At 42.8% G+C, this 27,058-nt stretch overlaps 1 protein-coding gene across 3 annotated transcripts in view; it reads right to left on the reverse strand.

Moving 5' to 3' along the window:
- The window catches only part of SEMA3F (semaphorin 3F), a 274,062-nt gene that overhangs the window by 210,129 nt on the left and 36,875 nt on the right, over nt 1-27,058 (reverse strand). The gene's annotated exons all lie outside the window — the stretch shown is intronic.

Raw genomic sequence — 27,058 nt, forward strand, 5'->3', positions numbered from 1 at the left:
GAAATCAGCCCAAATCACCTTGCAAACGCCAACTTAAAACCCCCTTAAAATACACTTTCAAAAGCAACTTTCCAGTGAAAGGATAAACAACTGGACTTTCCTTAAATCAATCCTGAATCAACACAAAATGATCAACAGTATGGGTTCCAGCCCCTTTGTTTGACGACATCTGCTTGGTTTTTACAACCCACTGTGAATTAATCACCTACAAGCCGCCTTTAAAATACCTGAAAACGTGGCATCTTGCCAGCATGGCAGTCTTCTAAATAAAGCACAATTGAAGACCCGCCCCCTCCTATTACCTCACTATTTACATTCTCAAGTTGGTGCTCTTAGGTGAATACACCAAGCCTGCTCATCTTCCTTGAACTTTGTGTTTCCAGTTTGTGGGTTGAGGTTATCCTGAGTCAGGAATAAAACAAAAAAAACCTCCTTTCCCATTAAGAAGACAGGATGTGGAGTAAATGTTTGGCTTAGTTTCATCATGCCTCATGTTACTAGTTGGAAACCATTTATAATCAGTGTCACACATGGTGGCCTAATGGGCCAACGCACATCCTGTTTTAAGGTCAGCAAGGACTGACACACATTTCCTTGCATCCCTTGAAACCCTGTTGGTGACGTGGGCAGCTCACATCTCTTTTACACCACAGCCACTGACAACAGCCTTACTATTGCCACTGGGGACCAAGATACCAGATGCCCTGGCACCAAAACTAAAGTCAGTCAAAAGGAAGCGATGATTTCAAATAAAAGCATTATATAGACAGCTCAATGGGTTAGACTTATGGGACAGAGATCCAAGTGCAAACCAGAGGTTTCAGGTTCAAAAGCTGCCAGGGCTGGCTGTCTCTATATTTGGAAATCAATAACTTGAGACCCTCACGGTGAGTACTGCACTTTACAACTTCCAGATTGATTGATTGTATAACTGCTGTACATTAAGCACAAAGATTATTTGTTGAGCTTGGAGTAAGAGTGGTTGTCACTCCAGTCTTTACAACTTCTGAAAGTAACAGACAAAGCCACACTACTTTGTCGTAGTTAGGCAATGTGGTGTACACTTCAGTTTACTCCTGCTACAGTTTGTACACAGGTCACGTGCTAGAAGCCTACGCCACTACATAGCACAATACCACCCACCAAGTCTGTGCAGACAAGCGAGTGGCAGAAGAGTAAATGGTGGAAGAAAAGTGGAGAAGAAGAGAGAAGAAGAGTTTCGGAGGTAGACCAGACAAGCGCGACAATGGTTGGAAGGAGTGTGACTACAGAGAAGCCGGTCTAAGGACCCAGTACGGGCTTGGGGGTAGAGGAAAATTGAGGAAAGGGCAGTTACTGAGTTCAAGTGCTAATTGAGGGAAGCAGGAAATGGACATAAAAAGCTAGAATGTAGAAAGTTGGGAAAACTCGAAGAAAGGGAGTTAAAAATGCATCATTCTAAGCTGCCATCCACCGACAGAGAGAAACGACAAAGATTCAGGGAAGGGAGGAAGGAAGGGCAGGGATAGAACACTCATCTACCGAGTACGTGCAGCCTCTCAACCCCGGGCCTCCTGGTTAACCGCAAAGCACACTCGACCTGAAGAGCAGAAAACCCACACACTGCTGTGATCACACCAGCAGCTTGTACTAGCGGTTCCGCAGGCTTCCAGGCCTACCGCCAACAGCCTACCACAGGCAGAATAAGGATGCACAAGCAAAGATGGTCAACCATATACCAACATACAAACACACAAACACACAAAATGCAAGCGTGTGAAAAGGCACACATGCACATTAAAACACACATTTATTTAACTACAATCTGGGCTTCTACGCTAGCCCACTAAGAGGTTCGCTGTTCCCTTCCGTCATCATGGCTGGATGTTCATGAAATGTATACATTAAGCCAGCCCCCCTATAGTCCGCATACAGCTTTCAGTCCTGGGAGCTGAATGTTCAAACCACAAGCACACAGCTACAGAGGGTGATGGTGGAACAACTGTATTCCAGACACTTTTGGTAGGTACCTTATGAACAGGAGAGAGTTTCGGTTTTGTCACATGGGATACATAGGAGAGTGCACTAGCCCCAGTTGTCTGCAACCTTTGGTAATCCACAAAAGGAAACCCCATTAAGCAGTTCCCAGCTCTTTGGGTCATGGCCTAAAATAGGGGCTTAGGTCGGAGTTCTTTTATTTATGGTCGTTTTTTAGTGGAAGCCAATGGTGGGTCTGCCTCTGGAGTGATGTACAGAAGTACTTAATATTAACAATCTTTAAGCATTAGAAAGGGAAATGCTCTATTGGGTGCTGTATGGTGGGCTCTTGGAAGCCTTAAAACATTTACATCACTATTTTACCCAATTTCCTCGTGGTGTATTTGAATTCTATGTCAGGACCGGAGGCAAGGATTATGCCTTGCTTTCTCCACTTTATTTAATGAGCAGCCAAGAAAAAACCAATACACAACTACAAGTCCCATGAACACTTGGGAAAAATGAGTACAGTGTCAACCAATGAACCGTAGGAATTTTGTCCCATGAACAGAAGGCAGTCCATAATATAGTCCTTCCTTTGTGTCCAGTCTTCCTCTTTCTTCGCTGCTCGCAGCAGAGTTAAGTCGTCTTTTTTATTCCTCTTTAAGGTTCTGTAATTATATTCAATGTATTTACAGTCTATGCTGTTGTATTGTTTTACTAATTGTTTTCACTAACTCGCGGGAGCGTTTTCGTCCCTTCGCAAGCGTTTTTTATTTTGTGCACATAGAGGGACTTCCCGGCAACCGTCAGAGGGCACTTGTCGGGAAGGTAACCCTGATAATGAACGCTCTGAGGAGACACGCTGAGTGGTATGCGCGTATTCCCTTGTTTCCTCAGAGCGGAACAAGTGTGTTTCTCCTCAGCGTGTTAGTTTGCATTTCTTTTTTCAAATAACGAAGTTCCCCTGCTTAGAGAGCGATGCCTGTTGGGGTCTGTATTTAAAACAAATTTACCATTTAAAACAAAAAATAACTGACGCCCCTTGCACAGGGGGGGGGGGGGGGGTCGGTATTTTATGCTATATATGTATTTTTCATTATACTTAACCCTTTGGGTTACTATACTGCCTTTTTGGGACATACTCCCAGGCAAGCAACTAAGGTTGCTATTAACCCCTTTAGATTTATTTTCTGTTCACTGTGGTGTTGTTGTCCCTGGCTTTAGCCTCTCACATTTGAGTGCATAACACTCTTCACTCTATCAGCGGACACCCAGCTATATATTTAATATAAAAATAAAAAAAAATTAAAAAACGAACTTCAAGTATTTTTATTATTTGCAATTATTCTTTTCCATATTTCTAATATGGATTCCAATGAGGAGCGAGAATTTTTTGATGCAGTGGACGCGTCCATTTATAGGGCCATCTCCGAGGCAATTGGCCCCCTTGAGGACAGACTATCTCAACAGATAGCGCGCGAATGCGTGAAATTTTCAACCCCTCCTGTTATCCCTTCCAATCCTCCTGCCTCCAACGACACTTTTTCCGACAAAAATCCTGGACATGGCAGAAGATTCTAAATCTTCTGGTACTATAATTTCTCCCGAGGTCCTGTCAGGCTGGGCACAACGCGCTATCATTTTAGGGAATGCTAATTGCGCCCATTCCACCGAACGCCAACGTTCTTTATTAATTAAAGTGGACCCCAAACTGGGGGATCTGGCTGATTCTGAAGCAGGTCCGGTAGCACAAGGGTGTTTGTTTGGTGAACCCTTCATAAAGGAGTTAGGGAAGTTTGTCAATACCTTCACATCCCTGGACAAGGCACACTCCTCAATGAAAAAGGTTTTTCCTACTCTAATTTTCCATGGGGTCGGTCGAGGCAGGGGCCGCTCGACCGGCCATCCACAATCAACCAACTCCATCAGAGGGCAAGGCTCTAGACAGACACAGTTCCAAGATCACAACCGCTTTGCCAACTTCTACCTGACAAGGGCCAGACGCTTCAGACATCGTGGTGGCAGAGGATCTTCATCAACATCCTCTTACGGTAAGTGTGCTCCCTTCTTCCCTTATAAAAGTAGGGGGTTGTTAGGAGAATTTTATCCATGAATGGAATCAAATTACACAGGATGCATGGGTCTTACAAACAATTCAGGGTTTCCATATAGAATTCATGGGAACTCCCACACAGTTTTCGCTTTCAAAGCCCCTAGTGTTCTCTTCGCAGGACGCCCTTTAGGTAGACACCGAAATTTCAGACTTATTGCACAAACAGGCTATCTGTCCAACAATCCCACATCTGAGGGGTTTCATAAGCAATATCTTCATAGTGGACAAAACGGATGGCGGTCGTCGACCGGTCATCAATCAAAAAAAAAAAAAAAAATAAGAGTTCGAGTGGCTTGTGTATTGCCACTTCAAAATGGAAGGAATTCGCCTTCGTCGAGATGTGTTGCGCCCTCTGATTGGATGGCTCGTCTCGATTTAAAAGATGCCTACCTCACCATTCCTGTCTTTCCACCCCACAGACGTTTTCTTCAGTTTTTCTGGGGCAATCAAACTTTCGAGTTCACTACCCTTCCGTTTGGACTTTCCTCAGCTCTGTGGTGCTTCACCAAGGTTCTCAAACCGGTGGTGCAACATCTCAGAGCTCAGGGAATTCGGTTAATTGTTTACCTCGATGATATTTTACTACTGGCCCAGTGTCCCAAACAACTTTCAGCTCATCTACAGACAACTGTCAATTTGCTAAAAGGCCTAGGGTTTATCATAAACGAGGCCAAGTCCCTTTTAATCCCTTCTCAAAAACTGTTCTTTCTAGGATTCACTATCGATTCGGTATCGGCGATTCTAAATCTTCCTTCCCGCAAGATGACGAAAATACGTCACTAACAACTTCGTACCTTGGTCAAACAAAGTCTCTCTGCGTCAAATTGCCTGCCTCATAGGACTTCTTTCCTCCTCTATTCAGGCAATTTTCCCGGGTCCGCTGCATTACCGAGCTCTTCAGCGTCTCAAAGCAGCCCACCTGCGCAAACGCTTAACGTACTCTCAAAAAGTGATCCTTTCACAAGAGGCGGTAGAGGTAATTCGTTGGTGGCTTTAACATATGGAAGCCTGGAATGGCAGAGATATTTTCGTCTCTGCTCCAGATTTGGTTAGAGAGTCAGATGCCAGCAGAGTAGGCTGGGGTGCTCGATGTGGGAATTTCTCTACCGGAGGGACGTGGTCCCTACAAGAACAGAGCTTGCATATAAATTGTCCCGAATTACTAGCTGGTTCATTTGCAGTCAAATGTTGGACCAAGGATTCTCTCCAGTCGAGCGTCCTTTTGAAGATGGACAATATTTCTGCGGTCTGCTATATCAATCACCTAGGTGGCACTCAGTCTAAAGCACTTTCCAATCAGACGTCCAGTTTTTGGCAGTATTGCCTGGATCATCGGGTTTCTGTAATAGCACAGTACGTCCCGGGAAGCCAGAATCAGATTGCGGACTTTCATTCCCGGCATCTCAAAGACTCCAGTCTATGGAAACTTCACCCGGAAGTGTTTTCCTCTCTGTCCCAACTTTGGGGACCGTTTTCGGTCGATCTCTTTGCTTCCAGGTTGGATCACCAGATGCCCAGATTCTTCAGTTGGAGGCCAGATCCGTTGTCGACAGCTACGGATGCATTTCTACAGGACTGGAGTCAGGAGAAGGCTTACGCCTTCCCTTCCTTTGCGATGATTACTCAAACATCTGCACAACTGTGTCGCCAACTGGCATCCATTGTGCTCATAACCCCAATCTGGAGGTCTCAAGTGTGGTTTCCAGTTCTTCTGGAACTTTCTTGGGATTCTCCAATCCGACTCCCCCTGTTTCCCTCGCTTCTTCTCAGTCCGAATGGTACGTCTCATCAGATGGTCCTGGAGGGTTCCTTGTCCTTGATGACATGGCGGATTTCCAGGGACGTAAGTCGGTCTCGGGACTTTCGCAATAGGCTGAGGAATTACTATCCAAAGCATGGGCCCCCAGCACTTGTAAGCGTTACAGATCTGAGTAGGGAAGATGGTCCCGTTGGTTAGCGAAGGGGTTTTAATCCAGTGGGAACAGATATAGTTAATGTCCTTAATTTCCTTGCCGACCTTGCTTCCAAAGGTCTTGCATATCGTTCTATTAATACTTATCGATCCGCTATTTCAGCTGGACACGTAGTGGTGGATGGTTTCCCTGTAGGGGAACAAACTGGTGTGTCATCCTCTTCGGGGTATAAGACTCTCTTTACCCCCGGAACCCCGGTACTCTTCCCTTTGGGATGTTAATCAAGTTTTGAACCTCTTCCTATTTTGGCAACATAACCACTATCTTTCCAGAAAGGAACTTTCAGCTAAGTTAGCCATGCTACTTTGTTTGGTATCTTGTAGAAGGGTCTCTGATGTCTGTGCTCTAGACATTTCCCATAGGTCCTTTTCTCCTTCAGGAGTCTCGTTTACAGTAGGCAGACGTACAAAGACTAATACCAGAGTTATTTCTTATCCGTCCTTTCCAGATGCCCCGAAACTATGCTTGGTACAAAGACTTAAAGCATACGAGGACATGTCCTCTGAACTCCGTCCTCCTGGTGAAGATCAACTCCTTATTTCATTACGTAAACCTCATAGAGCTGTTTCTTCTCCTACAATTGCTTGCTGCGTTCGTTGGGTCATGCAAGAAGCGGGCATTAATCTTTCCCTTTTTGGTGCACATTCTACTTGTGGAGCTATGGCCTCTAAGGCATTCCACTTAGGTGCTTGTCTGGAGGATATAATGAATGCAGCAGACTGGTTGTCAGATTCTACTTTTAAGAGGTTCTATTTCAAACCAGTCCTGAACATAGCACAGTTGGTTGTCAACAAGCTTTAAACTAGCATAATGCTCGCCTCCGGTCCTGACATAGAATGAAAGATTTCCTAGCTATCGTAACGGAAAGTTTAAATTCTATTAAGGACTCGGAGGCGAGGATTATCCCACGCTGCTCACCTTTATAATACTACAATTTTAAGTGAGCCCACCCCGTATTTAGTAAGTAAATTTTATCTTGTATTTTACGTTTCTCATGTTTATTAATATACTGCATTTAGAAAAGAAAAAAAAAAGTAATTAAAGCAACAACCTGATGTGTTTTCAGAATGAGCGCTTTCTTTAATCTGTTTCATTCTTCCTAGGATCTGATACAACAAAACAAGATGCTTTGTGATCATTCTTGACTGGCTCGCGCTTTGAACGAGGAAGACAGGACACAAAGGAAGGACTATGTTATGGACTGCCTTCTGTTCATTGGACAAAATTCCTACTGTTCATTGGTTGACACTGTACTCATTTTTCCCAAGTGTTCATGGGACTTGTAGTTGTGTATTGGGTTTTTTTATTGGCTGCTCATTAAATAAAGTGGAGAAAGCAAGGCATAATCCTTGCCTCTGAGTCCTTAATAGAATTGAAACTTTCTGTTACGGTAGCTAGGAAATTTTTCATTGTTGAGAAGGTAAAGCTTCAGCAGATTTGATAGTTTGAATCAAGCATGCACATTCTAGGATTTCTTTCAAACATGTATTTGGCAACGATGCAGACTACTGTGAAATGAACTGACAGGGTATGGTAGAGGAGCAAAATGAATATACTGGGACATGTTAAGTCTAGGCTCTGAAATGCATCAAAAACATAACATGGCTACGCAAAGCCTACATAACAAATTGTTGCACCAATCAGAAGGATATATAACATTTTTAACAAAGCAAGGATAAGCTTCCCATCAGGGCAATAATCGGTTAAATATCCCCAGGTTTATATTCATTCAGCTATACATAAACATACATGTAGAAACTGAGAGTGTGTGTTGTAGGCAGCCTCAAAGAGCATACATCAAAAAGGTGCTGGTTTTATAGAATCCAATAAAATATTTTAATAGACACACCAAAATCGCTAGGATTGGAAGTGAACACAGCAAGTTGGTTGTAACAATATTCCTCTGAACAATTACTCTGCAAAGGAATACTCTGTCAAGGGACATTAGCTATTAATCCCCTAGAAAGAAATAGGATAAATCCCACTACATCTCCTGGATGTTTTAAGGGATTATTTGGTAAAAGACAACCAATAAATCTAAGATTTGGAAGAACAACTCTAGGTCAACTACAATACAGACTCCCCCCTGCCAATAGGCCTGTATTGATGAGCATCCAACAAAGAAAATCAGCAGCGGTATCACTATGCAAATTAGGCTTTTCAGAAGGAAACCTGTGTAAACTAGGAGTTGAGTAATAAAAATGGAGATTTCACTCAAAATGTGAAAAATGATTTTTCCAGCATCCGGTGGCAGCTCAAGCTTGAGGACAGATACAGGCTCTTTGGATATCACAGGTGTTTTTTCTGAACCTACCCCCACTGCCTACATCTCCCACTTTTTGGTGCAACCAAGTCAACGTTGTAAATACTGGCACTGGTCTGGTGTCACCACCTGATTTAATACTAAATTATAATTAAGTAAACAGTTTAGGCTAAGAATGGAGTAAAAACGCACGAGTAAATCTAGGTTTTGGCTTAATATTTAAATCAGGTTAAGAAATTAGCAAAGGCCATCTTTTGACCTGCCACCCACATTCGACAAACGCTCTCCTGACCTTCACAAAAAAACAAAAGCAACATATTTCGGGATGAACGTCGTCCTTCCCTAAACCCACTCCTCCACAACCCCCCTACAAATGAAAGAAAAGCCTCTGCTTGTCCAATCCCAGGCAGGAGCCGTGAGCCTGTCTAGACTGTGTTGGTAAGAAAATCGTGTAAGCCACAGCTCGCATATCCTCCCTGAAGACTATTGATTAGATTAGCCACCAGCTGCTCCTGACACAAGTTATTGTGTCTTGATGAGACACTCATGGGAGTGGGCAGGCCAAGCACTGTGTTACATTTTCCATTTGCGTCAGAGAACACACACAAAATAATGATGACACAGCTAAACTGCCCATGGGTTGAGATATGTGTGCACACTTTTCAAAGCTGAGGAACAATTTCCTGTTACTTCTACAAAACACTATGCCAGCTACTCTGAAGTGTTACCACTAACATTTTTTTCAAAGCCAGAAAGGAGCCAGGTACAATCCATGTGGGGAAATAACACTTTTACTGATTTAGACTTCAAGTGAGATGATCTGCAACTTGACGGCTGAGAAGTACAGTACATATAAGTTCTACCAGTTGCTACGTCAAGCTAGGTAAAACCTGAATCCTGATAGGCTATCATCAATGGCTGTGCATCGCTGTCATTCAAAAGGGCCCATCCAGCTATAGCATCACCCACATCATACAAAGATAACAAAAGAGATCAACAGGACAAAGTGTGTCCAGCCATCCCACTGCCTTTGGGCAGTGCAGCAGATGTTGCAAGAATAGACCTTCCACATTGTATAACTGATGTGTCTGCTGGGCAGCAACAGTATTGTTCTCTACCATCTAATGATCATTGCCAAGCCTCATGGTGAAGGAATCTTTTGATGATCATCCGGATCGTCTAGCTGAAAATTTACTCTGTAGAGTCACGAGAGGAAGTTCAGGAGTTATGCTCCCATTACCACAGGGAACATGGCAGAATGGACTATGAGGGTGTTAGAGAGGATTCCTGTCAGGGCATTATCAACCATGGTCCACCCCAGCCAGATACGGGCCATAGTAAAAGAATTTTCACTAGACGGGAGACTGTGCAGTGTCATCTTTGATACTGCTAGGGTCCAATCCACATCAAGGAATTGAAAAGGGTGTCATTTTATTCAAGAGAATAGTGACAGTGATCATACCTCCTACTGATACATATGATGATTTTTTTTTTTTATTGGTATGCAAGAAACCAATAGAGGAAACACTATTGGTCATGTGAAAATGTCATATGGGGGGGGGGGGGGGGGGGCGGGGGAGTAGCAGTTGATAGGAAACCGCAACATTTTGGGCCCCAGTAGGTGGGTACAGATCTTACATCCGTTTAGCAGCAAAGCAAAGAATCCCAGGGCTCGCAGACCCAGGTAATATCTACACCATGTGTGAAGAATACTGTGACAAAGGCTGGTCAGAGCTATAACAAGTAGTGCATGAACCGCATGTTTGGCACAGGATTGGTTCAAACTAGCTGGCAAGCACAGGTTGCCAGTAACAGATGCAATGCCAAGTATTCCTAAAGGTCTCTGCAGACATTTGATCTTCAGTCCTGTAAAAATAGCATTGGCCTTTTCCTTGGAAATTCAATCAAGGAGGGACATCAGATTCAAAGTCCTGGGAATTCCAGGTCTTTATTTCAAAAACCCTTCTCTGCTTGGGCCAGGCACCAGAACTTTAAGCCAGCTCATCCTTTATCCTGCTCTCTGACTACTCACGAGTAGGAAAAGGACACTTAGGGCCTGATTACGACCTTGGCGGATGGGATACTCCGCAATAAATGCGACTGATATCCTGCCAGCCTATTTACAAATTCCATAGGATGTAATGGAACTTGTAATACGGCGGACGGGATATCAGTCATGTTTGTGATGGAGTATCCCATCTGCCAAGGTCGTAATCAGGCCCTTAGCCTTGTTTCAGAGGCCCGCAGTAGGATGGTGACAACAAGGTAATACACTAGACTTTCAGCAGCGGTCCACAGCATGGAGCAATCACTAGACTCACAAACAGAGGTGGACTTCACACTGAGGAGACATACCAAGCCAAAACAACGGGGACATTGGTGCTCCAAAGCCCCACACCATGCATCAATGTGTTCCCAAGTTCTGAAAATATTAGAAAATGAGTTTCCATAATGTCCCTCGTGCACAGAACCAGCATACTCACTGAGAAGTAATCCTTACAAGCACAACTGTGAAGTACACATTGCATTATTATTAACCAATACTGAAATGGTGGCAAAGTTGAAAATCAGTGCCTTGGGACTGTGAAATGTGGCTTTTCCAGCAGCTTACAGCTAAGATCTCGGGAGACTTGATTCGGAGCCCGTAGGCTACTCTGACGGCACACTGGAACCTTGCACATGCAAATAGTTTAACATACCATTACCATAAATTGAATCACTGTATATATCTACATCTCTGAATCTGATTAAAAAAACATTTTAGAATTGTTTCAGTAGACTTAATTCTACCCATGTGTCGTACACTGTATTGTGCATATAAAATTGCTTCCTTCAGTAACCCCATTTATTTAATGTTACTATCTACAGCATATGTTTCACGTTTAACTTCTTTGATAAATCGAGGCAGACTAATACTCTATTTTGTGGTGGGTGCTGTTTTTATCACAAATATAGATACCAGAGTTGCTCAAGACATGGGTGCACACAGGCAAGAGTATTGCAGGGTGGGTGTGCATACTTCCGTGTGTGCATGCTAACCTTGCTGAAGTGAATGGCAACTCATGGTGCTGACTCAGGTTAGGTAAGTCAGATTTACTTCACTATGTATGTAGGAACCAAATTTACTGCCAAGATTTCCAAGTAAGTAGTCATTCATTACCTCCCACAAAAAGTACCCACGTAGAGTCTTGGAAATAATACAATTAATCTCTTGCTGTAGAACATTGAACATGCAATGCCATTTATTTTCAGTCTCATTGTTTGAAACATCACAAACCCATGGCACCCCAGCTCCTGGAAATTCCCAAGATGCAAAATTTTGGTGGAATACAACAGGGATGTATAGTTGCATACCAGCCGCTACAGTGCTAATTGCTTGTCATTCATTGTTTACACTCTGTTCCCATGTTCTTCAAAATATACCCTACTGCACGCCACCACTGGTATCACGAACTGTTTAATTGACTCTGATCCAATCCCTAACATACCCCAAGGGACTCACTCATTCACCCCTTATAGGTCCTATACTGTACACTGAAAACTTGTGGCCTGATTTAGATCCTGGCAGATGGAATACTCTGTCACAAACGTGATGGATATCACGTCCGCCGTAATACGACCCCCATAGGACATAATGGGATCGTAATACGGCAGGCAGAGGATATCTGCCACATTTGTGACGGAGTTCCCCTCCACCAGGATCTAAACCATGCTCTTAATCTTTACCTTCTCTACTGTGCTCGTACAAACCCGCTAACCGAGCCTTGCTCATTCTCCACATGATACGGCCCACCCATGTTATTAGCGTGCCACTCTTTTCACAAACGACATGTACCACGTTCCTTACTGAAGTCTCGCGAGAACTACTGGTTTTGCCAATACTTGTTATTTCTGTTGGGTACATTCCTCTCAGGCTTAAAGGGAGTCTCGCTCGTTCCCGACATCACTGGCCTCGCGCACTCCTCCGGCGTCGATGGAATAACTGCCAGAGACTTCATTCTGCAGTTCACTGACCTGCACCCCTGCGCCCTGGGAGCGCAGGAAGGGGCTTCCATCGTGAATATTCAGCTAGATCTGACAGGAGGACAAGGCCAGGCGCCTGCTGGTGCCAGCCTAGGGGGAGCGCCCATTAGACTGGTCCCCGGGGGTGTCGGCCTTCAGCCGTCCCCTCTGGAGGCCAGACTGACAGCCTTGTGGGGGAGCAGCCGCCCCAAGGATGTCTCTCAGCACCAATTAGCATCTTACCGGGTTTGCCGTCATTCCCGCCTTTTACTGGTATACCCCCACGCCTCCCAGCCTCTCCCACCGCGCACCGCTACCCCAACCCAACAGGCTGTAGACTCACGCAGGCACGCACTGGAGAATTATCAACTCGTAAAAGACAATTAAAGACGGCTCAACTTACAGGTCCTAAATCCCAACAGGCTTTTAAGAGGCTAGAGGTTAACACCGAGAGGCTAGAGGGGCTGAAAGAGTAACAAATACTGCGGATGGCTTGTCAGTTCAGACTGGGGGAAAAGATGGTGATGCAGAAGGAGGCAGGGGGCAAACTTTAGATTTTACTCATTCCTCACATCACATCTCTTGTACCCTTGTCCACGCGTTCCGGTATCGCGGCCCTCACACAATTCAATCAATACTCGCACATTCCAGTACTGCCGGTCTCGCGTAGTAAAGTAGATACACATTGCAGGCCTACAGGGCGCGCGCAGAGCGCACACACCCAGACATACCGGCTCATATAATACAACATACATCATATACATATACCAGGTACAATAGTATCACAGATCTCGTACCATACAAGGTTTACAAGTTCCACGGTCTCTGGCCTCATACATTTTAGTACGTTCACAAGCCAGGTTCACGAGCCTCAGGCAGTTCGATATACTCACACATTCCAGTATTGGTGGCCTCATACAGTAGTAAAGTTACACATCCCAGCATCACTGGCCTCAAACTTCAATCATCACACATTCCACTATCACGAACCTAACATGGCTTCCATTACAGTCACATTTCAGTATCGCTGGTCTCACGCAGTACACGAACGACTTACACCTTCTAATGTTACTTGCCCCACACAGTCAAAGAGAAATGTAACCCAGTATCATTGGCCGGATGCACATTAACAGAATCTCGCACTCCATAATTTACATTATCACCCATCTTACTCGGAGGCCAACACATTACCATATTCCTTGTCTGAAGACGGTCACATTGACTTATAAACGCACACCCATGCCACTGGCTTTAAACTTCAATGGAGTTTACAGATTCCGAGAAATGTCAATGGACACTCACCTCCTCGTCATTAGAAACACACATTCCATATGTATGTGACACACAAGGCATCAGCCTAGCTACACAACACTGAAGCACTGTACACGAGTGGGCTCGGAGGACAAAGCGCAGGCAAAACAAGCAGGAAGATGTGAAGTGGGGAGTAGGGGTGGGAGAGAATAAATAATGAGTTTAACAGTAGGGGCTGGGGCATCTATTTAGCAGACACCAGGGGAATCTCTACAGTGGTAGAGAAGTCGCCTCTTCTATGACAATGCGTTATCAGGTTTTGTTGATGACAAAGATTTTCATTTTTTTTTTTTTTTTTTAAAGAGTTTAATTTTCTTATTCTTTGAACTGTTGTCTATGAGGATACATAAGACGTCGTCAACCATTAATTGGTATACTTTAAGATATGCCATTTCATATAAATAAATTGGTGCCTGTATGAATCGTTTTATGTTCATTAGTGGACACTAAACATTGCTGGAAAAGCAGTGAATTTAAATTTATAAGATAGGAATGGGATGAAATGTCAAGTGCAGTGCAATGCAATGAAATCCGAGTTTTGGCTACGATCAGCCTATGTATGTGTGTTCAATCTTCGGGTGTTGAAAATGAACCATGGACCTTAGATTGGAGTGCTGTGGGTTTAAAGCTTGGAAACAAAATATGGTGTTGATCCATTTAATCTTTCGATTTAAATTTTCATATTATTCTGATTGTGTATCTCCATTTCTCTTTATGCTTTTTCATCCATGCAAAATTGCTCTCCTCTTGTTATATGGAACAAAGAAACTTAACACAATAGCTAACTCATGATAACAGGGATTAGTCCGTAGGTTGCAAGATAAAGAAATGCTCGGAGTAAGTCATATTTCTAAGACGTATAAAAACTTTGGCTGATGAATATCTGAAACTTGTAATGAAACAAGTGGGGTTTGATCATTGAATAAATGTAAATTTAAAAGACTGGATTTAGAGTGATTGTTAGTTTCATTGAAGCATAACCCTTGCCTGTTCAATAGAAAGGCTTTTCATGGGTGCTTTAATTGTGGTGGTGGTGGTGCCGGGGCAACATGAACAAGTCACAAGCCATAAGCCATAAGAACCACATACATGATGAAAATGGAGGAAGCAGGCTCAAGACACTGTCAAATACAAGTTACTAAGAGGAAATGAGGTCAGCTAAATGAAATGCATTAGACCATAAATGACACTCATGATATGTGCCTCACATGCTTCAATGAAATCAAAGAATATTCCATATCACTGGTGTCACGCACTTCAGGAGTCCTGTGGTATCTATTATCTACCTATCTGAAAACATAATACATAAACATATATAAAAATCATAGTGTAAAATTATATTACCATTGTTGAGTGTGGTAAGGAGCCATGAGTAAAGAGAGATGAAGTCTCGAGTGAGTCATGCTTCCCCCCATTCCTAAAAAATGGACCTCAAGAGCTGCATATGTTCTGCACATCTGCCTAAATGGCAGATGAGATGGCATATATTTCATATGTACGAAAAAAGTTATTTCACGAAACCCAGGTTGCAAAAGGTTACATTTGTGCATTGAAGTAAAATCACATTGATCAGGCAACATGGCTATCAGTTGTTCAGAGGGCAAAAACATTGTAACATGTACTTAGAGGCAGTAAACCATGTTTTTCGCATGTACATTTCATTGTTCTCTGGCAATAGTATGGAATTGAACCTTTGCACTGTGGTAGTAAACGTATTCATGTATTTTTATGAATACAGTTATATTACAGTTATTCTCACTGTATATTGCGCAGGCTGCACTGGTGCCGGTGTGTGGTTATAGAGGTGTGAGTTTCTGCTGAAAATACATGTTTTTGTTTTCTTTATAAACTTTGATGCCACTGATAAATCTGCATGACAAATCTCATTTAGATCCACCAAAAAAGGCAAGGAAGACAAAGAGGGGTGGTAGAAGGGTAACAAAATAAATAAAAAAGTGACATTTCCAGTTAGGAATGATTTTTGTCTCAGAAAGAACACTGAACAGAATTTCACAAAATTTTACATGAAAGTAGAACTATACTCAAGTAAGTGTCTTTGCTTGGTTTGTTTGTTCAGTATTTTTTGATAAATTGGTGTTATAAAAGTGCAGGGGAAGCCCCTCTGCTAAGGCGCAGGAGCGTTGCCCCACTGCAGAACTGCAGCAAAAAGTGAAAAATAAAATGTTAAAAGTATTTTAGCATTTTATTTTTCCACTTAGCCAGTCTGCCAACTAGTGTAGGGCAGGGCAGAGCCATCCAGCACATCACCAGGGGGAGGAGGAGTGCTAAACCGAAATGCACACGTAGAACTTTCCACCCAAGCTGTGTTTCATAGTTTGGTGGAGACCAATCGCAGACTCCCACTCAGTCACTGAGCAGCATTTCAGCCCGCTCAGGTTAATCTTGGCGCTTCTCTCATGCTGGGTAACAAACAGAGGGCCGGCAGCGGCAGGTAAGCTTTTTTTTAAATTATATTATTATTATTCCTCCCCCCTCCCCCTTGCTCCTTGCGCCACCCCTCCCACGCCGCATGCTTCCCCTCCAACCATTTCTGGCAGTAGCCGCCACTGGAAAAGTGTCTTAGGGGGGCTGGCATTCATGTGAACTGACAATCAATTTAGAGATATCAAGACCATCAGTTCACAGATCATTCACAAACTCTGGTTTGCGCAGACCATTTGTGGCAATGAATTAAAAAAAAAGAAGTCTCAAATCTGATTGAACAAGGAAGCTTTTACTCTCAAGATCCATTTTGGGGTCCAAAGCTGTGTCCGAGGATCTGAAGCTCTCAGGTTGGCTATTGCAATCCTTCTAGAAAAAATGTTGTGGTTCTTATTACAGAATGCAAGGACTTGACCCCTGTGACCAAAGAGTGCCGGAATAAAAAAAAAAAAAAAAAAAAATGAAGGAGCTGTAAAAGTGCATTGTGAGCATTCCTTGGATTACTGGAGAGCCATGTAGTTCCCGTTGCAAAAATTTAATAAAAATTCCAATTTTGCTGCAAAGTTCAGACAGTAAGACCTCAATCGGTATTAGGTCTGCAAACCCATGGCAAGGGACCTCAGATCCTTGTTGAAACTCTAGAGGGTTTCAGGACCAAATACTGGTAAAGCAAACCACAAAGGAGGTCCAACAAGGCTCAATGAGTTGCCAAGGTCTGCAATGCCATATTTTTTTGTTTCCCCCAAAAAAGCCCCTGGCCCATCCTTGCTGCCTGTTGACACCCTCGCTGCACATGGCAAACAAGAAGTTTGACTTCGGCAAGTGTGCGGTTTTTTAAATAAAATTTTTGCAAACCTGAGCAATACACAAAACAATAGCAAAACTATAAAAACAAGAGTGGTCCTGCTGCCTGGCCACAAAATGTCTGTCACTGAAGTGTACTCCATTTCAGGCAGGCTGATAACTTCCGTAGCCCACAGTGCAAGACAGTCAACTATGAAAGGGGCTGATAATTTTCCCCACGCGGTCTGCTCTGGTAGGCATGAGTAAAACGAGTAAGACACTTGAACACATTAATGGATAAAGAGGGTGGACCAAAAGCCACTTGATAAAAGTATACATGCATGCATTTTACTGGAAAACATGCTGAAGCTGACCAGACTGTTAAATCTGTCTATAGGCCAGAGCGAAAAACACAATTGTCTGAGGCAGAGTTGCCCGAGCTCACAAATCGAGTCCTAGGTTTAGTTTTGAAAAGAATGTGACCTGCTTGCTTGTTTGGGCACATGAACCATCCACAAGTCATAACAATCAGCCCATTATGACAAAACTGAAACTGGAGGTTGCAGGGTTATGACACACAAAGTGGGGATGCCCAAAGGAAATGGGGTCACCTCAATGAAAAGTCTGAATGCCAGAAGAACATCATAAAATCAATCTCTTAGATGTTTAGCAAAAGTTACAATGCTAATCAAGATTTCACACAAAAATCTCAAAAACACAATATTAAAAAAGGTAATTTACGAAGGAGCGCGGTAAAAGATTCATTTTTTTTTTTTTTTTTTTTTTTTTTTTTTAAGTTGGCAGTACAACAAAAAGTAGGCTACAGCTGATTTAATATTAGGTTATTTCAATTCTTCAGACAACTTTTAAGGATGAGAAATGTAAAAAACGCAGCACCCAACTTAGAGCACACACTTGTTATTTGTATACATGCAAAGGCTCGTAATCGGTTTCTTTCCTATGAGCGGATTTAACTTCTTAGGGTCCATGTAATCTGAAATAAACACTTATCTCCCACCAGTTTTGTTAGTTCCTGCCTGACTCCTCTTTAAATAGGCTGCATGACTTCCCTCCTATTTCTTTTCCTGTTGTTCATTTGAGAATCAACATCCTCCTTTCCGGCTGTGAAAATTGAGCAAAGTATTCTGTCAACAATTCAGTTTTTCACATTACTCTTCCATCCCCCCCCCCCCCCCACCTTTTTCCTAATTTCCAACTCAACATTCTCACCCATGATCCCTCTTGGTTTCTTCACCTTGTGGATTCGTTGGCTAGATTTTGCAACTTCTCATACAGACTCCTCTCTCCCAGATGTTATGCTCCCGCTTATCAGCTATTTCTTATTACCTTTCACCATTCCACTCTTTACCAATCACCCCGCTGGATCTCTTCAAACAGATTGTCTAAGTTCCCTGGAAGCATATTTTCAAATACACACTTCTATGTTTTGCTGTGCAGAGCTCTAATACTGCTGTTTTAAGCAGTGCTCTAGAAAACATGTAAATAAATATACAAACAAACCGTCAATCACAGGTCTGTTGGATGTAACTGGAATCATTCAACAACACCGAAGACGAGTAGCATGTCAGGATAAAAATGTACCACGAATTAGGACATTAAAAACATGGGCATAGCTTGGCAGCAAGCAAGATGAGAAAATTCCCGAGTTGCCACACAGGATCCTTTCCTCCGATTCTTTGTGTTTTTTGCCAGGTTTGCTTTACACCTACTTGCTTAGACAAGAGAGGTGGGTGGGAAAGAATGGTGTTGCTAAAGCTCCTCTTACACTATAAAAAATAACTCTGTAAGCACAGTATTCAAAATAATATTTTACATGTTATTTGATTCCATAGGGTGCATTATGATAAACTGAGCCTTTAATGGCAATCCTGAGCTTTGGCAATAGATGACCATGTTGCAATTATGGGAAAATCACCCGATGCATCTGTTCCTTATTTAAAGGAACGAATGAAATTGTTTGTGTAAAAATCAAATGTACAGTGTTGTGCATTGTACTTCCACATATACCTATATTTACCCCATCCCACTCCTCTAAATCCCAATCTGACATCTGTAATAAAGTTTCATCTGGACAACATGCAAAACCATCTACAATATCTCGTGTTTAAAATGAGACTAATTAAATGTTTAAAAAAAAAAAAAAAAAGAATGCTGAGCGTCTAGCATTCTACTGAACCATGGAACCAATGGGTTATATATATTATCTAAAATAAAACTATAAGAATTTTAGAGGAGTACCATTACGGTCAGTCAACAACGTTCATTCCATTGACACAGTATTTCTAATTGTGGTTTATCAAACCCAAGACACTCTATACCATAGGTGTAGTCCCATAACACAGCTCCTGTATCTTTCTGTTTCTGAGTGTATATACGTTTTTTGTTTTTTTTCGTTGAATAAATTCTGGCACACAAAGCACCTCGAGCATATATCGTAACCTAAACACAAATCTTCCTTTTTTGAGGTCCCATTAGTTCATCATACATTCCAGACTAACACGAACTTACTGTAACTTTTCTAATTCAATAATAAAAAAATAAAAGCACAACAACATTGAATCACTTTCCAGTTTGAGGAATATTAACTTCCAAAGGAGTTGGTAGGAAGATGTTCTATCGGAGGCATTTTTGAGTGCTAGGGTAATGTAGAAATGCTGCATGGTTGGCAACTTGGGGAGAGAGAATTGTGGACCACTTCACTTCTTTCCACTGAATAACACAAGGCACACTATTCTCGGCATTGGTAAAGATTTCACTTATCCACAGCAGCTAATGCCTCATTAAGGATCATCCAGAGGGATTTGGGAAGCTGTGCTACCTTGACACTCTAATGAGAAACTCAAGATACTAAAAAATAGTGAAATCTAATGTTTGCCATTGGTGTTGGTAATTTATCCAGCGAAAAGCCAGCTGAGAAACAAGTAGTAGAATAAATACAAACATAACATTTCATTAATGGTATGAAAAAGTTTAATACTGTATATGCATTGCAACATACACAGCGTAATGAAATTTGGAAGTCTTCCAGACAAAAAAAAAAAAAAAAAAAAAAAAAAAAAAAAAAACTCAGCGGTCTTAAGAAAGCATTTTTGCCATAAAAAATCTGACAGACAAAACAGTTAGGCCAGTAGGAGATGTTATAGTTCAAAACAACTCTACAAATCAAAATAATCATGTTCAAAATAACCATGGAGTAAAATAACATTTTTAGTGTTTTTGGCACATTCAGCAAGTACGACAGACAACTAAATTTCATTTTAAATTGGAAGAGGAAAAAAAAAAAAAAATAGTCTATAGCAAACCAAAAACTTCCAAGGGTAGTGGAGTCATGCTTTGCCACGAACAGGAAGCCTTTTACAGCAGCCCTTTATAACTCACTGAGTGCAAAAATATAGGACATTGCCTCTGCAAATTTAAAGAAAATTTGGGAAAACTACACATTTGAGGACGCAACAAAATTCGATTGTTTTATTGGACCACTAGAGGAGAGAAAAAAAAAATGTTTTTATCATCCTTATGAAAATACTTCTGTTGACATTGGCAAAACATCCAATTCAAATACATTCAGGGTTGAGAAGAAGCTGGTGTTCTACTTGGATGGGAAATTTGAAACGGGACCACACAACACTGTTAAACATATTTAATGATATTCCTACATGATTGTGGCATGTGAAGGGTGTTAACTCAGACTCTCACATACTGCTAAAGGACATCACCAGAAAGCAGTGGCACTTTTGATGAGTAGGCGGTGCCGTGGCCCTGGTGTTTAGAGGCACAAGGAGCACAATGCACCTCAGTTATAGCTGACTTACCACAACAAAATTAGTGGCCAGTGATCCTTCCTAGCTTCAAAGCCTAAAACACCCTTGCTCTGCAACTACCAAAGAGGTTCAAAGAAATCAGGTGCTGTCAAATGGTTGATAATCTGAAGGACCAGGGAAGTGAAGCAAAATTTATGAAAGCTGCTGGTGTTGTCTAGGATGCTCTGGCTTAGATTCAAAGCAATCAAGTGCAAAGTGAGTCATTGAGAGGCTCGCAGAGGAGAAGATGAGGAGAAGTGAGCAGACTGGTTAAAAAAAAAAAAAAAAAAAAAAAAAAAAAAAAATCTGAAAAACAGATGCTGCATCTCTAACTAATTGGATAATCTCAAATTGACTAATGAATCAGTCCCCTGGAAGAACATGAGGAAAAACTGGCATACAAGAGGAAATAAGGGACCAGTGAAATAAGGAGTCGGTGTTGCACTTTACATCTCACTAATAAAACCTTTTCAGGAGCCTTCTGTCCCATTCAGAAGGTGTAGGTCTGCAAAATAATAATGACCGATTAAGGAGTCCAGATAAAGGCTTAGGGGCACAACTCAGACCTTATCAGTACAGGAGGGCCCTAAACCTTCAGGGCACCCACCTGCGGCAGGTGATGGGCATTCATCCCATCAGTGACGAGGGGCCCCTCATCATACTCTGTAGGGCTCACTATCATTTTGTGTTGCCATTGCTAGGGCTGCTAAAATGGCTTTGGATTTAACCTCAAGTGAGGTCATGAGAGGCTTCAGAAATTAAAGCACACACAATGAGAGAAGAACGTGATCCAGATACATAAAAGGAACAAACACCATACAAGAAGTAAGCATTCTTTGGGCCACAAGTTCTGGCAATTATGGCTCACAGCCGAGTGTCTGGATAAAAAGATCAGAAGTGACCCTGGAATTTAAATTTAGACATGCAAACGGTATGAGGCATGCAATTACAAAATATTGATAAGTGTGGCAGGTGTTCTTCTGGTCACAGGCCAAACAAGGAGACTCTGCCATTTTCTGGCAAACCCACTGTCCTGTGGCAGAGAGTAAATAAGAATCCTACACCAAGACCAAGTTAGGAGCTTCCGCTTCCAAAGTGAGTGCAAAAAAATGAGGGGATGTCTTGGTAGCAGCCTGTGTAAACCTACAACATAAAAAGGTTGTTTGCTTTAATTTATGATCTTCTGGTCTTAGAAAAAAAAAAAGTATAAATAAAAACGAATGGTGTGATCCTATATGAAGACTCGGGAAGGAATGAAAGATATTGAAAACATGCAAATATGCTACTAGCCCTTGCCACACTTCCTGTGCATCTTCTCAACCCAACCCAGAGATGTCACTCTCACCTTGCTACGATTAAGCAGAGAAAGGCTGGCAGACTTGTGTTCCAATCGCAGAAGAATGCAACCTCTGGCGGGTCTGGCACCAACTACTGCTTTACCAACCAGACTCCTTTCAGGTGGGGGCTGAGAAGGCGAGCTACGGATGTGTTACAAGTGCGATCTTAGTAGCTTTCATCGGCACGGGCAGGCGCCAGAGAGCTCAAAGAGCAGCGATTGCCTTTTTGCAGTTATAATTAGCACCTTCGCATTGTAGAACCGTATTATGCAGAATCTGTGAATAACATCATCGGAGGGGACCTCGGGCCCCGCTCACCTCCCTGCCTCCATCAATTGCATTAGGATGAAAGCAGAACTGCACAGTGTCTATTCACTTTCCACACTCCATTCACTGCCCAACAATGGGTGGAATTTAAATTGATATTTTAGCAGTCGATGTAGAACAGAGCTAGCTAGATCTCGCTATGTGTGTCGCTTCTAGGCAGCCTTTAGCTCATAATGATCATTTTGTAACTTAACAGTATGCACAGGAGGCTTACAGCTGCCAGCTCTGCCAGAGTTTATATATTTTGTGACAGAACCATGTAATGCCACCCGTACAAAATAGCTCAAAAGACACGATTAAATGCTGAGGTACACCGCCTGGGATGGGTTTAGATCATAATTTCAACTCGATTAAGATCAGCATAAAAACATTTTTGAGAGAAATTGTAAAATTAAATAATTTTAAATTTCACCTAATAACCCTGGCCCTTCCTTATTCGAGATCTTGCTCAATTTCGATAATCCAGTATCAAGGTACTATATGAATATCAACGTTGAGGTTGAAATATAATTTTAGGATCCCGATGTTGAGATTTGTGGATTTAATTTTTTTTAGTTTAAATTAGGATTGGATTCCCAGGGACTTGCAGCAGGGTTAGCATTAGCAGTGAGTACATTCAACGTCAGCAAAAGCATTGCTGAATGCGTGCCCCCCTATCTTTCAATGAGGACAGCAGGTACAACAGACAATGGATGAGTGTTACTATGACATCACAGCTTTGCAAATGACTTTCACTCTGCATAATGACAGCAGGCACTCAGCTTCCTCCCCTACCCTTGGTCTCTTTAGGTCCCCTGAGAAAACTGAAGAAAAGGCATGTTTGCAACTGCTCCTCTGTTTGCTTCTCCTTCAGCAGGTATCTAGAGACAAGAAGGAATTGGAGTAAGGCTGATGATGCTATCCCAAATCCGACAGATTTCGAGGCAAGTGTGGTGTTACATGCCCTGTCTCCCAGGGGTTTCAATCAAAAGATATATGCCTAACTCTAATTGGTTCTGAGGAAAGGCAGGGGATAAACCCCATGAAAGCTGGCGAAGTAAGGGAAAGCAGACATTGCCTGTCCTTGAGATTCCAAGTTATTAATAGGGGCAGAACCTGTGTAGTTTGACTCTGCAGAAGTCTGCATTTTTACATAAATTTCTGTGAGATTCCACGGAGTTCTGCCAGTGGGCAGTAAATATGCACATCACACAGTAATTTAGCGGGAGTAGCACAAGCAATGCTGAAAAATCAGCACAAACGTCATCATGCGACAAACAACAGTACAACCCCATTAAAGTTGTTTCTGCTGCTGTTAGAGTGGGAAAAAAATCTGCTCCAGTGGCAGCAAATCGAGAAGCAGCACTTTGATTGTGACCGCCCACGTTAGAAAATGGCACAGGGGGACACCAAATCATGCTCACATTTGTGGAGCCTCGTGGCGAAATATTCTGCCACATGGCGACTAGTGGAATTTGTCTGGAACTCTGAATTACAAGAGTATTTGGGCATTGCCAAATTCTAACAATCCGTAGGCATTAGTAAACTGAAGGTCACATGAGAGCCTCCTGTGTCACCTCCCACAAGTTTGGAGGAAATTGCAAGAAGAATAGTGGAGGGATGGGGCGGGGAAGATTTATTATTATATATATCAATATGCTGGTGGCCCAGATCCCTCAGCGATCCCCCCCCCCGCACCGACTGAACACACCCGCTACCTGGGCATCATCCTCGACTCCTCCCTATCCGTGACCCACCAGGTAAACTCAGTCACCTCCTCCTGCTGGCACACACTTCGCAAACTTCGGAAGATCTTCAGATGGATCCGAGCAGACTGTCACAGGACAGTCACCCACACCTTAGTCACAACCAAGATAGACTACGGCAATGCCCTCTATGCCGACACCTCGTCTAGAAACATTAAAAACTAAAACTCATCCCGAATGTCTTAGCTAGACTCATCCTGGACCTCCCACGCTGAGAACACATCTCCCAACACCTGAGGACCCTCTACTGGCTCCCGGTCGAGAAACAAATCATCTTCAAGCTACTAATGCACACGTACCAGGCCATACACAATGCAGGACCAGCCTACCAGAACCACTGTGTCTCCTTCCACACCTCCACCAGATCCCTCTACTCCGCCCAAATGGTCCTGACCACCATAACTCGCATTCGTAAAACCACCACCGGAGGATGATGATCATGATCCTTCACCTACATTTCAGCAAAGAGCTGAAACAATCTCCCCCTGCACCTCAGACAAAGCCCATCGCTCACCATCTTCAGGAAGAACCTCAAGATGTGGCTCTTCAGATGAGACCTCTCCCCTCCCCCCAGCGCCTTGAGACCCTCACGGGTGAGTAGCTGCAATTTACAAAAATTGATTGATGAAGAAAGAGAGAGAAAGAGTGCGCAAAACGCAAAAGAGTGCGCAAAAGAGAGAGCAAAATGGCAAATTATGCTGTCATGGATGGCCTTGTAGAAGGGCAGCAATAGAGTACTATCTCTGCTTTGGTTTTTTAACTCTGACATTTTATGTTTAAAATGGATTCACACCCAGCATAATTTTTCAGGTGTGAGATGTGGGTTTTTGTTTGTCACTTCAGGAGGGTTGGAACCTATGACCCTGGACTTCTGACAAACCTGGTTGAGAGGGATATCTCTTGGCCGGGGCATCTGGGATTGCTGGGTGCCAATGACTGTCCACTACAGAAGTACTTAAGAGTGAACTCTGGACAGCTTTTGGATACAGTTGTGTGTCTTCAATATTTCATGATCATTCAGTTTGAAGTATGGATAGTTTTTGCAGTTTTAGAACTGTCAGTTAATTTTATAAATATTATTTTCTGGCCTTCAGTAGTTACAGTGAGATGTCAATTAAAACGGCATAAATTATTTCAGCACGTTTGATAGGTTTCGTGTGGAATAAATATTACAAAACTCATAGTGGTCTGAGACCTGTGTGGGGGGGTAGCAGGTTCATATCCTGCGTACACTGCACTGGCTCCCTATAGAGAAAAGAATCACCTTCAAGATCCTCACCCAAGCACACAAAGCCCTCCACAACACCGGACCAGACTACCTGAACCATCGGCTCAACCTCCATGTACCGCACAGGACCCTACGCTCAGCCCAGCTCTCTCTCGCAGAAGTACCTGGCATCAGGAAAACCATAACAAGAGGACACTCCTTTTCCTACCTCGCAGCCACTGCTGAAACGCCCTCGCTCTCCACATCAGACAAACCACCTCCCTCCTCAGCTTCAAGAAGGAACTGAAGACACAGCTTTTTTTAAGAACCACCGGTGAACGCTACACTACCACCCCCCCCTCTATCCTCCAGCGCCTTGAAACCCTAATGGGTGAGTAGTTGCGCTTTACAAGAATTGATTGATTGATATCCTCACCTAGTCTACCGACTATGAATTGCAGTGGACTCCCCCGCTGATCTCAGCAATGCAGCTGAAGCATTAAAGGACATTGCAGAGATCATCACAAAAGCGATCAGCAGAACCATGAGGGTTCACACCACTCATTGCTTGACCTTTGCTTCTGAGAAACTATACCACTAGATGAGAAATTGAGGGCTCATTAGACCACCTTAAAGAGAGATGTATAAGTGGAATAGCCTAGCTCTTGTTATCATCAAACCCTACAGAACTTCCATTCATGTGAGAAGGAGAGACAAAGATAATTGCTGATAATCCTCGGGGGCCTCACCATATAATGTCTTCACTATAACCAATGATCGTGCAAATGACCCACAGTCAGATCAGTTGTATGTTAATTTATCTCATGAATATTAATTGTGAAAAATCGTAAAGGGGCATCTAGGTTCAACTCTAGAGGATCGTGAACCAGTACACATAGGCCAAGTGCTTCCTTTGTTGTACAGCGATAAAAAAAAAAAAAGGAACTAAAGGTATACTTCTGCAGCTTCTCCGTTCGGTTCAAGGACGTTTGTTGCTCCATTGCATATACAGCCAAAAGCAAATTTTCACACAAGTCACAGTAGGAGATGAGTAACCGCCCGACTGTTCAGGAAATATATAACCATAACATCCTATGTTCGGGTCATGACTCAATCCAACCCTCTCAATTTTAAGGAAGTGTTCTAGGGCAAAGATCACCTCATGTGTTCCGCCATCAGATGCTTATTAAATGGCTCAGTGCAGGACGAACCACATGATAGGATATTGCCGTTTTATCTTGGCGGGTGAAAGTGCAAAGAGTCTGGATAGGATCCCAATGTAGTGGCTTAATGATCACACACTCCAGCAGAAGTCTAGCAATTGGCTCTTCATTATCAACTCACAATACAGTAAAAGTACACTCGTGATTTCAAGACCCAGGTGCAAACAAAACGAATTTCTAGCATTGCAAATAACTAGTGTCTTAAAGGACATTCCTAATAGGCTGCAAACTAAGTGGCAATCTAACAAATGAACTTCATCTGGGTTATTATGTGTATACACTGGCGGGAGACTGTATCTACAGCTTTGACTTAACCATGTTGGCAGAGGGCATATACTGCTTACGGCTGGCAGTCTTTGTCACTGGTCTGTGTGACCTATGCATGGTAACATTAGCAGTGGAAATAAGAGTTGAGGGCTGGTAATTTTGGCAGACTGCAAACGTTGCTTGGGGCTGGCATGGTTAATAGTGGGTGTAAGCTGCTAGGGGCTTATAACGTTAGCAGCATGTAGGCGCTGCTGAGTGCCAGAAGTGTTAGCACTGCGGATCAAC

This window comes from Pleurodeles waltl, chromosome 9, assembly GCF_031143425.1.
Source record: "Pleurodeles waltl isolate 20211129_DDA chromosome 9, aPleWal1.hap1.20221129, whole genome shotgun sequence".
In the NCBI taxonomy this organism is placed as follows: Eukaryota; Metazoa; Chordata; class Amphibia; order Caudata; family Salamandridae; genus Pleurodeles; species Pleurodeles waltl.